This window comes from Staurois parvus, unplaced genomic scaffold (genome assembly GCF_062004578.1).
Source record: "Staurois parvus isolate SC_StPar_1 unplaced genomic scaffold, SC_StPar_1.0 ptg000198l, whole genome shotgun sequence".
NCBI lineage: Eukaryota > Metazoa > Chordata > Amphibia > Anura > Ranidae > Staurois > Staurois parvus.
This window is the reverse complement of record NW_028317994.1, coordinates 463,304-477,410: the sequence shown is the minus strand read 5'-3', so window position 1 is coordinate 477,410 and position 14,107 is coordinate 463,304.

Here is a 14,107-nt window from a genome sequence, read left to right as displayed (position 1 = left end):
GGCAAAGCCATTCCCACTGCAGGCATCGGATGGTCCCATCGATTCCTCCATGACTCCCTACAGGGGCTCCATGGCCACCTCCAGCCCAACGGCCTCCCCTGAGCACAGAAAGCCATGGCAAGAGATTTAACAGTCTGCAACAGACACTGACTCCAGACCTCTTTACACACAATTTAGTATGTGTCTGGCCTCTCACCACTGCTCCTCGAAGGGCCTCACCGTTCCGCTCCGAGAGTTCCTGCTGTGTATCTACGCCCTTTTCAACACGCATTGGACCTCCAATTTCTTCTTCTTTCTCCCTATGCTATATACCTGCCAAAATATAGCTAATGTTCCGGGAGATACACCTACAGTCATTAACCTGTGATCATCCGACAGGCCTCCCGCCTTCATTTCTGCCATACAAGGGGATGAGCTCTGACCATGCTACAGATATCTCTACCTCCCATACTGGCGAGCCAATTCCCAGCTCTACCTCGGTTGCTGTTGCAAAGCTTTCCTGCCCCCACAGCAAGTCTTCCGCGTCCATCTGGCTTCCATTCCTCTTCCCTATCCGAACTTCTTCATGCTACAGCCCGACGAAAGCTCTCTGGATGATCAGCATTTTTTAGCTTTATCTACCCTGCAATTCCAGACACTTGTCCTGCTACATTTGAAGGTGTCCTGCTGCTCCTAAGGGACTGTCTAGACGAACCTGGCTGATCCTCCACCTGTTTCAGATTTCCTCACCCATCCTGATCCCTCGGAAGCGACCTGTGCCTACTTCGTACAGTATACAATATGTGGGAATGTGTTGGGGGCCCTGTGCCTCCCCTAGGGGGGGGGGTTTGGGGAGGTGGGGATGTTGATTATAAGAAAATGTGGAAGCCTCTAGGGGATTGATGTAGCTATCAGCTCACTTTGACTCTAGCTTTGTGAACGAGCATCACCTCTCCACACTCCCTGCTAGACCACTCCGATTGGAGTTGTCCTCCCCCTTGTGGTTTCTCTTCATTTACCGACTTTACTGAGGAGGTAGAGTTTGGGTATTCCGCACCTCCGACACTCCCCATAGATTGTCCCCCCGCCTTCTTGTTCCCCCCACTGCTCAGACATGTGAGAGGTTATGCTCATCTCCTCTGTCACTTTAGGGGCCTTAGACACTACTTTTTCTCTTTTTTTGCTTTTTTTTTCCTTTCATATAATACTTGGCTGTGCCCAGTTTCATGGGTAATATGCCGGGTCCTGATTCTTTGGAGCCTAGACGGTTAATGTACGCAGATTTGGGGTTCAATGTTTTTTTTTTCTTCTTCTTGTTTTTTGCTTTTGCACTGACTTTTATCTGTATGGAGTATGTTGATTCATTATACCTCTGCATTTCAATAAGGTATGCCTGTTTCACTGCGGCCTTTCCACTACCTCATTTAGAAACATGTCTCCCACATCTGTTCTGATCTCGTTTCGGCTTAGTTTGCTTCACAATCACACCTGCTTCGTTTGCACCCGGGCATTTCTTCCATACAACAAATAGATATACTCCATGCTTGGAATCCTAATATTACTGTTGCACTCACTTACCATTTTCTCCGCAGGCACCCCTGTACACCACACATCATGCCATTTTCCAGAGATATTCGGTGATTCATCCTATTTACTCAGCCCCAAGGTCTAACTGCAATACCCGACCCTCTCGAACCCCTTCTCTCCAAGATCTACTCCTTTCTCCTTAACTCATCATAAGAGGCGACCGGTGGAGCCTGAACATGGCGGCAGTGGGGAGTGAGCGGCACTAGCTTTTGGCTAGGTCCCGCTCCCCGACCTCCCTAGTGACCCTCAGGAACCGACTCACCGGAGTCTGGAGGGACATGGAATAGAGCCCGGAGAGCCGGAGATGGGAGCCGGACGAAGGTTGCAGTGACGCGCCGGCCCCTCCGGTGCTTCGTGAGAGAGGGATCCGGACGGCTGGAAGACGAGGTGACGTAGCAGGGGCGTGTGACCAGCCGCGGAGGACCTCTGGGATTAGAGGAAGCCGGCCGGCCGCATGACTGGACAGGGAGACGCCGGCTTGGGTTACCGGCTCTCTGTTGCCCACAACCCCCGGCTAACTGCTGCCTACAACCCCCGGCTAACTACTGTCTGTAGCCCCCGGTTTACTGCTGCCTGGGGCCCCCGGCCAGCTGACTGTTCGATCCTGGGTCAGGGAGACCCGGGAGTGCCAGGAGACCCACCCTGCATCCCTTGGACGAAATCCAGAGAGAAAAATTGAGGTACAGCGTTGGAAGCCCAGAGGAACCCCCCCCCAGGACAGAGTTGCTGTGAAGGCCCTCCACCCAAGCTTGGAGCCACCGTCCTGGGAAGAGAAGGGTGAGTGAGAGCTGCTGGGGGTCTATTGTATAGTTGACTCCTGAGTGACATTGGGGACCAAGGGGTTAAGGAGGAGAGGGGAGGATTCCCTGGGTTCAGAAGAGAAGAGTCCCATGTGCCCCTAGGAGAGCATAAGCAAAATTAGTAAACCTGTCTGGATCACAAATCCTAAAGGAGAGGTACAACTCAATCTAGAGAATATAGAAGACAAAAGACTTATAGAGGATATGAAGAATAAAGGTCCTAAGGGAGCAGGGCTCAAAGGGTCTCAATCAGGCACGATAAATAAATTTACATCATATGGAAACATTACGCCAGAAAGGGCCCAAGGCGCAAGTGCTAAAGGGGAAATGGACACTAGCTTAGGAAACAGTCCGAGACTATCACTGGGTATGAACAGCAGTTGTAGCCAACAAATAGCGGATGGCTTGGGAAAAAAAGAACTTGATGGTGAATTACAAGTACCGAATAAGAAGGAGATGATAGAAATGTTTCAAAGTTTGGAGAAAACGATAAAACATGAAATGACAGCTATTCGAAACGACTTAGGGCATCTGCTATCGAGAATGGAAGAAACAGAGGAGAACGTTAAAACCCAGGCCCAAACCATAGATAAGCTAAGGAAAAAAATAACCCATTTGGAGAAAACCCAGAAAAAATTGTTCTATAGGATGGAAATTCAAGAAAATAAAGAAAGAAGGTGTAACCTTAGGGTGCGAGGAATTCCAGAGTCTGCAAAAGGAGAAACATTATATGAACTAGTTAATAAAATCTTAAACTCCATAAGAGACAGACCTGAAACAGAAGTGATTGAACTGCATAGAGTGTTCAGAATAGGAAAGTTTAAACAAGATACTGAGAGGGAAAGATCGAGAGATATAGTTATCCAGTTCCAGAAATTTGGGGTCAAAAATGAGATTTGGAAGAAGATCAAGGGAAGATCGTTAATTAAGTATGGAGATTTGACTATTCAAATTTTTGCGGATTTAACATCAGAGACTCTATGGAGAAGGAGATCCCTGAGACCCCTGTTAGAGCAAATGAGAAAACAGAATGTGCAATATAGATGGGGTACTTCGGCATCTCTAATTGGCTGGAAAAATGGGGTTACAGCATACCTGAGATTCCCGGAGGAACTGAGAGATTTTTGTGATAGACTGGATTTGCAAAGAATGGAGATAACTGGGTGGGAAGCAGAAGAAGAAAAAGGAGATACGGATGATACAAGACAGGAGGACTGGCAGCGGGTCGGGGGGAGGGGGAGGGAGGCTCTGGGGTTGGGGAGAAAGGGGAGGGAGAATTAAGTAAAATATATGCTTTTTTTTTTCTCTCTCTTTTTCCCTTGCCCCCCTTGTATCCCCCTTTGTTGAAGTGGAAGTCCCTCTGGAAGCTCCGGTTAAGGGGGGGAAGTAAAGGTTATTGCTGAGCCTAGTTGATAGAGAAAGGGGAGCTAGGGAGGTCGGAGGAGAGGTGAGCAGTCCATGGGCGGAGCTTACGCCCAATATTTTAAATCAACTGTGGAAACAGTTCCACAAATGATTTGTAGGCAGTTTATAAGCCTAAAAATGGGTAGGGGAAAAATAAGAGAGGGGGGGCGGGGGTGGGGGGGGGGGGAGACGGGGGCTGGGTGGGGGGGAGGGGGGGCTAATATTCTGCAAGATATTCGGGCCTAATAGGAGGAGACAAATTAGAAGAGAGATAGACAGAATCAAGAAGGATGGAAGAAATACAGTTTATAACATATAATGTGAATGGGTTGAATTGTCCTGGGAAAAGATTTAAGTTGTTTAAAGAGTTACATCACAGGGCAACGTCAGTGGTATTTTTACAGGAGACACATTTTGAGATAGAATCAAATGTGAAATTAAAATCCAAATATTATCCAACATGGTATTACGCTGACTCTCCAATCAAAAGAGCAAAGGGGGTGGCAATAGGATTGGCAAAGAATATGAGATTTGAGTTGGAAGATAGAAAGACTGTCCCGGAAGGGAGATTCCTGTTCTTGAAGGGTAAACTACAGGGAATTGAATGTACACTAGCCAATATATATTGCCCCAACAAGAAACCTGAGATCTTTTTGAAGGGTTTGCTAAAAAAATTGATAGACTTTAAAAAAGGGCGTTTGATAATAGCAGGAGATTTAAATCTTTGTATGGACCCACAAAAGGATGCAACCTCCCTTGTGCAGAGAGAGGGGGGTAGGTCTCTGAGAGCCTTGAAGAAGGCGATCCACGAGTACCAACTGGTGGACACCTGGAGAATGATGCATATGAAAGACAGAGACTATACCTTCTTCTCTAATGCACATGAGATATACTCGAGACTGGATTATATTCTAATAGATCATCAACTCATTGAAATGCTGGTTAAAATAGAAATAGAGACAAGAACTTTTTCGGACCATGCCCCAGTCATAATGAAAATAGGATGGGGGAAAAGGTGGACGGGAGGTTTAGGATGGAGGTTAAATGAGGCTCTTCTCTTGGATGAGGATATTGTGCAGAAGATCAGGGAAGAGATTAAGGTATATTTCAAGGAGAATGAGACAGAGGAAGTATCGACAGCTACAGTATGGGAAAGTCATAAGGTATATATAAGAGGAATCTTGATTGCGATGGGAGCAAGGAAGAAAAAAGAAAGAAGAGAGAGGGTTAGTGGACTCTTAAAGGAAATCCTGGATTTGGAGCAGATACATAAGAAGAAAATAACAATAGAAACAAGACAGAAGTTAATGGATAAAAGAGACGAATTAGAGAGATTGATGGAAGAGGAGAGGAGAAGAGTATATAACAAAGTATTAAGTGAAAGATATAGATGGGGTGATAGACCAGGAAAATACTTAATGAGAGCCCTGAATAAAAAGAAAAACAGGAATTATATAGAAAAGATAAAAAGCCCTAAGGGGGAGTTGGTCCACTCAACTAAAGAAATCATTAAAGTATTCACGGAGTACTATAGAAAGTTGTATAACATCAGCCACCAAGGTTCACCAAAAGAAATTAGAGAAGGTATTAATAAAAAAAGGATGATATATTTAAAAAATGCGGGATTGCCAAAGCTCAGTGAAACACAATTGAACTCCTTGGATGCAGAAATTTCCCAGGAAGAAATAGAAGTAGCATTAAGAAGTACAGGGGGAGGGAAAAGCCCAGGCCCGGATGGTTATACAGTTAAGTACTATAAAAAATTTTGTGAAGTACTGTTACCAAAGTTAAAGAAATATATGAATGACTTGGGAGGTGGGATGGAGGGGAGGAGGGAATCCCTTCAGGCCCATGTCGTTCTCATTCACAAGGAGGGAAAAGATCCTTCTCAGTGCTCTAGCTACAGACCAATTTCATTATTAAACACTGATACCAAGTTGTACGCAAAGGTCCTAGCAAACAGGCTGAAAGATCTAATGCCCGAATGGATCCATGGAGACCAGGTGGGCTTTGTCCCGGGGAGAGAGGGTAGAGACAATGGGTTGAGAACTTTGATGCTTATCCAGAAAAGTAGAAAAGGGAAAGCCCCGGTGGTGCTCTTGTCAATTTATGCCGAAAAGGCGTTTGATAGAGTGGACTGGGGCTTTATGATGGACAACTTGGAAGTGTTGGGGATCAGAGAGAGAATGCGTGAGTGGATAGGTAAATTATATAGGGAGCCCACCGCAATCATCACGGTAAATGGGGAGAGGTCGGAATCCATTGGGATGTCCAATGGAACAAGACAAGGATGTCCATTGCCCCCCTTGCTGTATGTTTTGACATTGGAACCCCTGCTATCAATAATAAGGAATAGTGGAGCGATAAAGGGAATACAGATAGAAAACATAGAACATAAAGTAGCGGCCTTTGCGGACGACCTACTGTTTTATGTAGGCAACCCCCGAATAACACTACCAAGTATAATGAAGATCCTGAAGGAATATGGTGAACTATCAAATCTAAATATTAACCCAACAAAAACAGAGATTCTGAACATTAATATACCAAAGAGCGAAAAAGAAAAGCTACAAAAGGAATTCCCCTTTATCTGGAGAGAAAAAGATATAAAATACCTAGGAATAAAACTTGCTACCTCATATAAACAACTGTATAGATTAAACTATATTTCTCTGATAAATGAGACTAAGGACGAACTAAAAAGATTAGAAGGAGGAAACCCATCATGGTTAGGACGTATAAACCTAATTAAAATGGTAATTATACCTAAAATACTCTATAGATTTCAAATGATCCCAATCAAACTCCCAGAGGCGTTTTTTAAGATAATGAGAAGAATGTTAACAAGATATATATGGAGGAATAAAAAAACAAGAATATCATATGAAACACTAAGTAGGACTAAAGAGAAAGGGGGGATGGGACTACCTGATGTCAAGAGATATTACAAAGCAGTAATTTTAGCAAGAATTTATGATTGGACTTTTAACTATAAGGGGAAAAGTTGGGTAAAAATAAAAAATGAACTGAGTGGAATTAATTTGAGTAAGATGATATGGGTTCCAGCACATTATAGAAGAATTAAAGAAAGCACAAGCACTTACACTTTAAATGTTTTAAGGATATGGGATAATTTACATAAACACATGAAATGGGAATTCAACTCTATATTAATGCCTCCAGGAAAAGATGAGATATCAGGGAGATGGTTTAAAAAGGAAGATATCCAATTGAGAGACGTATTGGTAGAGGGGGAATTGAGAACATTTAAAGAATTAAAAGAGAGGGGAGGAGATATGTTTACTAAAATAGATGAGTGGAAATATCATCAATTAAAATGTTTTATTGGAACTCTCCCAAAACCCTTGAGATTAAAAAAGGAGTGGAATATGTTTGAAAGGCTATTAGAAACACGTCGAGATGGGAAACACGGTGTCACAAAAATGTATAGAATACTCACAGAATTAGACACAGACACAAAGTAAATTTTTATAACAAATTGGGAAAGAGATATGGAGGTGGAGATAGATGAAGATCAACAGAATAAGATATTTAGATTAGTTCACGAGAGTGTTAGTATGAGAGACGTTGAGATTAATTATAAATGTTTGACACGATGGCATATTACACCGAGCACTGAGCACAGGATGAGGGGGGAGAATTCAAAAATGTGTTGGAGAGGATGTGGGGAGGAGGGCACGGTGTTTCATATTTGGTGGCAATGTCCAAAAATTCAGGTTTTCTGGAAGACAATAGTCAAATTAATAGAAATAATAACTGGAAATGACATAGGATTAGACCCAACCATGTGTCTCCTACATAATGTTGAGACAACAGTAAATAAATACAAAGAATCAGGAGTATGGTACTACTTAAGTGCTGCAAAAGGGTTGATTCCCAAGTTTTGGTGGAAGACAGAGGTGCCGACGGAGGAGGATTGGATCAATAGGGTAAACCAGATTAGTAGAATGGAAAAATCTTATTATATTCAGGAAGACAGGTTGAAATTATACTATTCGCGATGGGAAAAATGGGAAAAATCAGGATTGAAAGAGAAATATAGAAAACTCTAAACTAGGAAGTTATTTGAAGTTATTGGGCCTTGAGAGATTGGAGACCTGTTCGCCAGACATCTTCCTTTCACTGTAACAGACTCCCTCGCAGACCCCGAAGGAAGATATCTGCTTATAAGGGGCTCTTTTGCCAATAGACCCATCACATTTGCTAACATTTATGCTCCCAACACCAAACAGGTTTCTTTCATGCGCTCACTCACCACTAGCTTGGCCGATTTCCAATCAGGTATGTTGATATTGGGGGGTGACTTGAATGTTCCTTTAAGCCCACTGCTAGACTCCTCCTCGGGAAGCTCCTTTTTATCTTTCAAGGCCCTCAAGCAAATTTGCATACAATTACAGCACCTGCAACTACACGATTCTTGGCGAACCCTCTACCCCACTGTTAAGGACTACAAGTTTTACTCCCCGCCACATAATAAATACTCGAGGATAGATTATTTCTTTTTGTCGCAATCAGATCTCCCACTCCTCCATGCAGCTTCCATAGAGCCGATGGTCCTTTCCGATCATCACCCCATTACCATAACGTTGCGGTTCCCTGAGAAATCTATACGCTCAAAATTTTGGCGCCTAGATGCTTCGCTTCTTGCAGATATTGCTGTCGAACAAGAGATTCGCTCTAATCTGACTGAATATTTCTCCTTTAATTGCTCTTCGGATACCTCCCCCCTAACGCAGTGGGAAGCCCATAAGTGTGCTATCCATGGTATTCTCATAGCTACTGTGTCGAGACGTAAAAGAGACAGACAGAAGCGCCTGAACCCCCTTACAGATAAGATCCACTCATTGGAGAGAGCACATAAGTGGACTCTGGCTGCATCGACTCTTTCAGAACTTACGAATACCCGCATACAACTTCTCACAGAGCTGGGCAAGGTGGTTAAAAAAAGATTTATTCTCTTACAAAAGCTATACTACGAATTTGCTAATAAGAGCGGGAAGTTTCTAGCTAGAGCCCTCCGCGAGAAACGATCGAATATGACGGTACATAAAATAAGAGGCTCCAGCGGCACTGTGGCTACATCTAACCCTGACATAGCCTCCCATTTCGAACACTTTTATAAATCCTTATACAATCTTCCCCCTGAACGACCTCCGCTGCATACCGACAAGTCTAGAGCTTCCTTGATCTCTGAATTCCTCCATCTCCACGGCCCGAATGCTCTCCCCGAGGAGAAGGTTCTTTTGTTGGAACAAGATTTGACTTTGAATGAGCTGCAGTGTGCTGTACAGCAGATGAAACCTGGCAAGAGTCCGGGACTGGATGGTTTCTCAGTAGCTTATTAGAAATCTTTCCTAGATATCCTGGGCACTCCCTTCCATTCTGCTTTTAATACTCTTTCTCAATCGCCCAGGCCACAGAATAGGCTTTTGGAGGCGCATATAACAGTTATCCCCAAAAGCGATAAGGACAATACCCAGGTTTCCAATTACAGACCCATTTCCCTGCTGAATGTGGATATCAAACTATTCGCGAAGATACTCGCTAACCGACTCCTTCCTTTGCTCCCCTCCCTGATCAATTTGGATCAAGTGGGATTTATCCCTGGCAGAGAAGCTAGGGACAATACTATTAAGGCCCTTAATCTCCACCACTGGCTTCAAAAATCTAACTCTCCCGGTTTTTTCCTTTCTTTGGATGCAGAAAAGGTCTTTGACAGGATTGCATGGGATTACTTGCAGGGGTCTTTGATGGCCCTAGGTTTGGGTGAGAAGATGTTGAACTTCATATTGACCCTATATTCTGGCCCAACAGCCCGAGTACGGGTTAACGGGCATCTGTCAAACTTTTTCCACCTTGGAAACGGAACTCGTCAGGGGTGCCCCCTCTCCCTGCTCCTGTTTGTCTTATCCCTTGAGCCTCTACTATGGAAAATTCGTTCTAACCCCGATATCAAAGGGATCAAGGTAGCAGACAAAGAATATAAGCTTGCTGCTTATGCGGACGATATCCTCCTGTTTCTAGCTGATCCTCACACCACTTTGCAGAATCTACTGAAAGACTTTGCTTTTTTTAGTTTCTTGTTGAACCTCAAAATCTACTTCTCCAAGTCCTTCGCCCTTAACATCACCCTTCTCACTGAACTAGTCGCTTTCTGTGAGTCCCATTTCCCTTTTCAGTGGGAAAGGGAAGCCCTTCCCTATCTTGGTATACAGCTAACCCGTAACATCGACGACCTTTACGCCAAAAATTTCCTTCCTGTTCTTCGTTCCATACAAGAGGATCTCAACAAATGGCACCGCCCTTGTTTTTCATGGTTTGGAAGGGCAGCGATAAATAAAATGAATATACTCCCTCGCCTTCTCTATCTCTTTCAAACATTGCCAATTCAGCTACCTCTTGCATTTTTTACCTTGTGTAAGAGAATGTGCTCACTATTCTTGTGGAACCACAGGGGTCCGCATATTGCTTTCTCTCAGCTGACCCTTTCTAAACTTAGAGGGGGAATTGGGCTCCCTGACCTACACCGCTACTATAGGGCATGTCATCTTTCCCGTATAGTCGACTGGCACGTCCACACTTCCTCCAAAGACTGGGTCCATTTAGAAAATGCCTTCTCACCCTCACCCCTGGCTTCGATCCCATGGCTATTGCCAAAGCATACACCTCAAACTCTTCTCACTCACCCTCTGGTGGGGCCCACGTTAAAATTTTTCCGCTTGGCATGTAAATCTGCTTCCATCTCCGACTCACCTAATCTCTTGACTTCCATCCATCTCAACCCAGACTTCCCCCCTGGCATGCACAAAGACTTCCTATCCAAACACTGGCCGTATGACTGGATCTTAGTAAAACATTTTCTCCACAAAGGTAAGGTGAAATCACTACATGATCTGCTTGCTAGCCTGGATATCCACGAATTCCCTTTTTGGGCCTATTTTCAGATTAGATACTTCCTGCTTTCACATAAATTCCGTCATAATTGGTTCCGCCCTCTTACTCCTTTTGAATCTCTATGCTCTAAAGCTGAACCACGGAAACATTTGATCTCGGAGATCTACCCTCTCCTCGTGGAAAACAGGACCTACAACTCACTTCCCTCCTGCTGTGCGTAGAGCAGAGACCTAGAGGCTGACTTGTCGGACTCAGACTGGGACCTAATATTTATGTACTCCCATAAATGCTCTATCAATGTCTCGATGCAGGAAAACAGCTATAAACTGGCCTCTAGATGGTACCGAACGCCTTCCAGAATTCATTGTTTCAATCCCTCCTTTCCCAACAGCTGTTGGAGATGTGGGACATCAGATGGATCATTTCTCCACATCTGGTGGTCTTGCCCGATTATCCAACCATTCTGGCAAGAGGTCCATCGACTTGTGGTGTCCGTAACCACCTTGGTCATAGATTTCTCTCCAGCCCAGCTTCTGCTCCATCATTCCTCCCTTCCCAAGAGACAGTATTTCAAATCCTTAGCCATGCATATGGTCAACACAGCCAGACTCTGTCTTCCTGTCCTATGGGGCTCCACCCGCCCTCCCTCAATACGTGACTGGCTTACTCGCGTGGGCAAAATGGCAGAGATGGAAGAACTGATTGTGACAGCACTTGATACACCGACTAAATTTTCCCATGTATGGGCCTGTTGGACCCACTTTCAAACCACTCCTACATATCGATCCCTCATGGGTCTAACTATCTGACTTACCTTAGCCCTACCGCTGGTGATATTCCTTTACCCTTAATGGAATGGATAACAACGATTTCCCTTCTGTGCTCTCCACCCAATTGCTCTACACTGGTGATAGTTTAGATTACAGGCTCATCCACTTATGACCAATTGTACTGACGATGACACAAACTCTGCAAGTCACCATCTCCTATACTCTATTCCTTCCCAGTGCCCCCCCCCCCCTTCTTTTTTTTTTTTCTTTTTTCTTTTCTCTCGCTCCCATCTTTTCTTCTCTTTTCTTACTCTTCTTACATGCTCCTATACATTTTAGTTACTCATTACAGGAATATTTGGCATGTTGATAGCATACCCCCCTTATTATTTTTATTAGCGGCCCTCAAGACAACTTACAACTGCATTCCGATATCTCTATCGTCTTACGATTGTGGTAATACCTTTTACATATGCTCCGAATCTATCCTCCCGTTCTTTACAGATCTGCACTTTGACATGTATTTGAAGGAGGTACGGCGCCACAATCCTCCATATCGCTTTATAATAACGCCTGAGTATTACAAGCTTATCCCTGTCGTGGCCTAATGTATTAATAATACCCACAGTTTTGCATTTCATTCCATGCTTTTCTGTTTCTTATTTTACGCATTGAATAACAATCAGATAGCACACACTCCCTATACCCTAATAAAGTGACAAAACAAGTCAACCTATACACTCCTTCACCCTAAAGGAGGACTAACCAAATACTACAGCAGACTTGAATGAATATAATAGTATCTAAAAAGTCCAAAAATAGTCCAAACATTAGTCCATCAACATGTGAAAAGGTGACAACAATGCTCAGAGCAGATCCAACTAGCTTAGATTCCAAAGGGGTCGATGATGGATTCCAGATACTCCTCATAGACCTCAAATAAAACAAAACCTAAACATAGTGTATTATCTTAAAACAAATTTCTGTGCAGGACAGACTGGGGAGTAACCAAACAATACTGTGGTCTGTGGAAAAGTATCAAGAGAATCTTATGGCATTTTGATGAAGCTCCATCCCACATATGGATTCAATGCTGGTTATGTTTACCTTATGGTAATTTTGCATTTTTACCTTACCGTGTGCAGTGGGTTCATTTTATTTAGTTTATGTTCACGATTGCTGTGGCACTTGATTTTTTGCATGTAACACGAGTGGCACATATATGTTATCCTAAGATAATACACTATGTTTAGGTTTTGTTTTATTTGAGGTCTATGAGGAGTATCTGGAATCCATCATCGACCCCTTTGGAATCTAAGCTATATGGATCTGCTCTGAGCATTGTTGTCACCTTTTCACATGTTGATGGACTAATGTTTGGACTATTTTTGGACTTTTTAGATACTATTATATTCATTCAAGTCTGCTGTAGTATTTGGTTATTTTACGCATTGTCAACTGTCTGGTATCCGCTTTATACGCATATTTCCTGTACCATTCTGTATTTCACTAATAACCTTTTATGGAAAAAAAAAAAGTGTGCATCCCTTTAAAATTATAGCAGGTGTTTTAGGTGTCCATCTTACTTCAGTTGCCCAAATGAGTTATTTTTTAAAGTAATTACATAAACTGCTAGTTATTCCTTATTTGCAAGACACTAATGCTCATCTAGCAATTTTATGCTCTCCTACTATTGCAAGAGTGTTACACTCCCACTTTACTGTCTATAGGATAATGCAAACCTATATGTTATTGTACTGCTTTATCCAAATGTCAAGTCCATTACAGCAATTCACAAGTAAGACATTTTCCAGGAAGCACAGTGAAACAAAACCATAGTTATAATTTTTTTTTATCTTTAAGCAGGGTTATAAAACAACTGTTATTGTATCACAAATGTATGAACATAAGAATTTCTTGACATCAGTGGCTCCAATGTAATAATACTATTTCTACACACCTATGAAGAAATCTTCTATTATTACTCTGCTAATTATCAGTTATGTTAGCCCTCCTGTAAGTTGAATCTTATTTTTCCATTCAGGAATGACAGATCCTTTATATTTAAAAGAATACAAATGCTCATATATAGGAATAACCAAAGATGGGCTTACAAGTGGGCACAAGAGGTGTCTGCTTTGGGTGTATTAGTAGAGGAGTGGAGCACCATCAGCATTAAGTCCTGCTCCTTCCTAACATGTGTGCTCAAGTTACTGTACATCATTTAGTGCAGCGTTTCTCAACCGGGGTGCCGCGGCACCCAATGTGCCACCTGAGTCTTCAGGGGTGTCATCGCATCATGCTTGAAAAAGCTGTCAGATCCAACCAAACTCCTGCTCTGACAATTATAACAACAGCAAGCGCTCAGTCTGCACAGTGCAGTGCACAGCAGTGGCAGGGGGAGGCAGCTTTCTGAATCCTGAGCTCTCTGCTTCTCCCTAAAGGACAGTACCCCACCAGCACAGCCCACAGCTGTGTGGATTGCAATAGAAGAGTGGCCTGACCCGAGGCTCTAGTAAGTGGAAAGCAGGGCACAGAAGAGATCAAAAAGGAGGGTGGAGATTAGCTTGTAGCGCTTATCAGGGAGAGTGGTGTACATAAGAGTGCTAACAGGGGGTTTTGTGTTGTAGAGGTGAGCAGAGAGGGCAATGT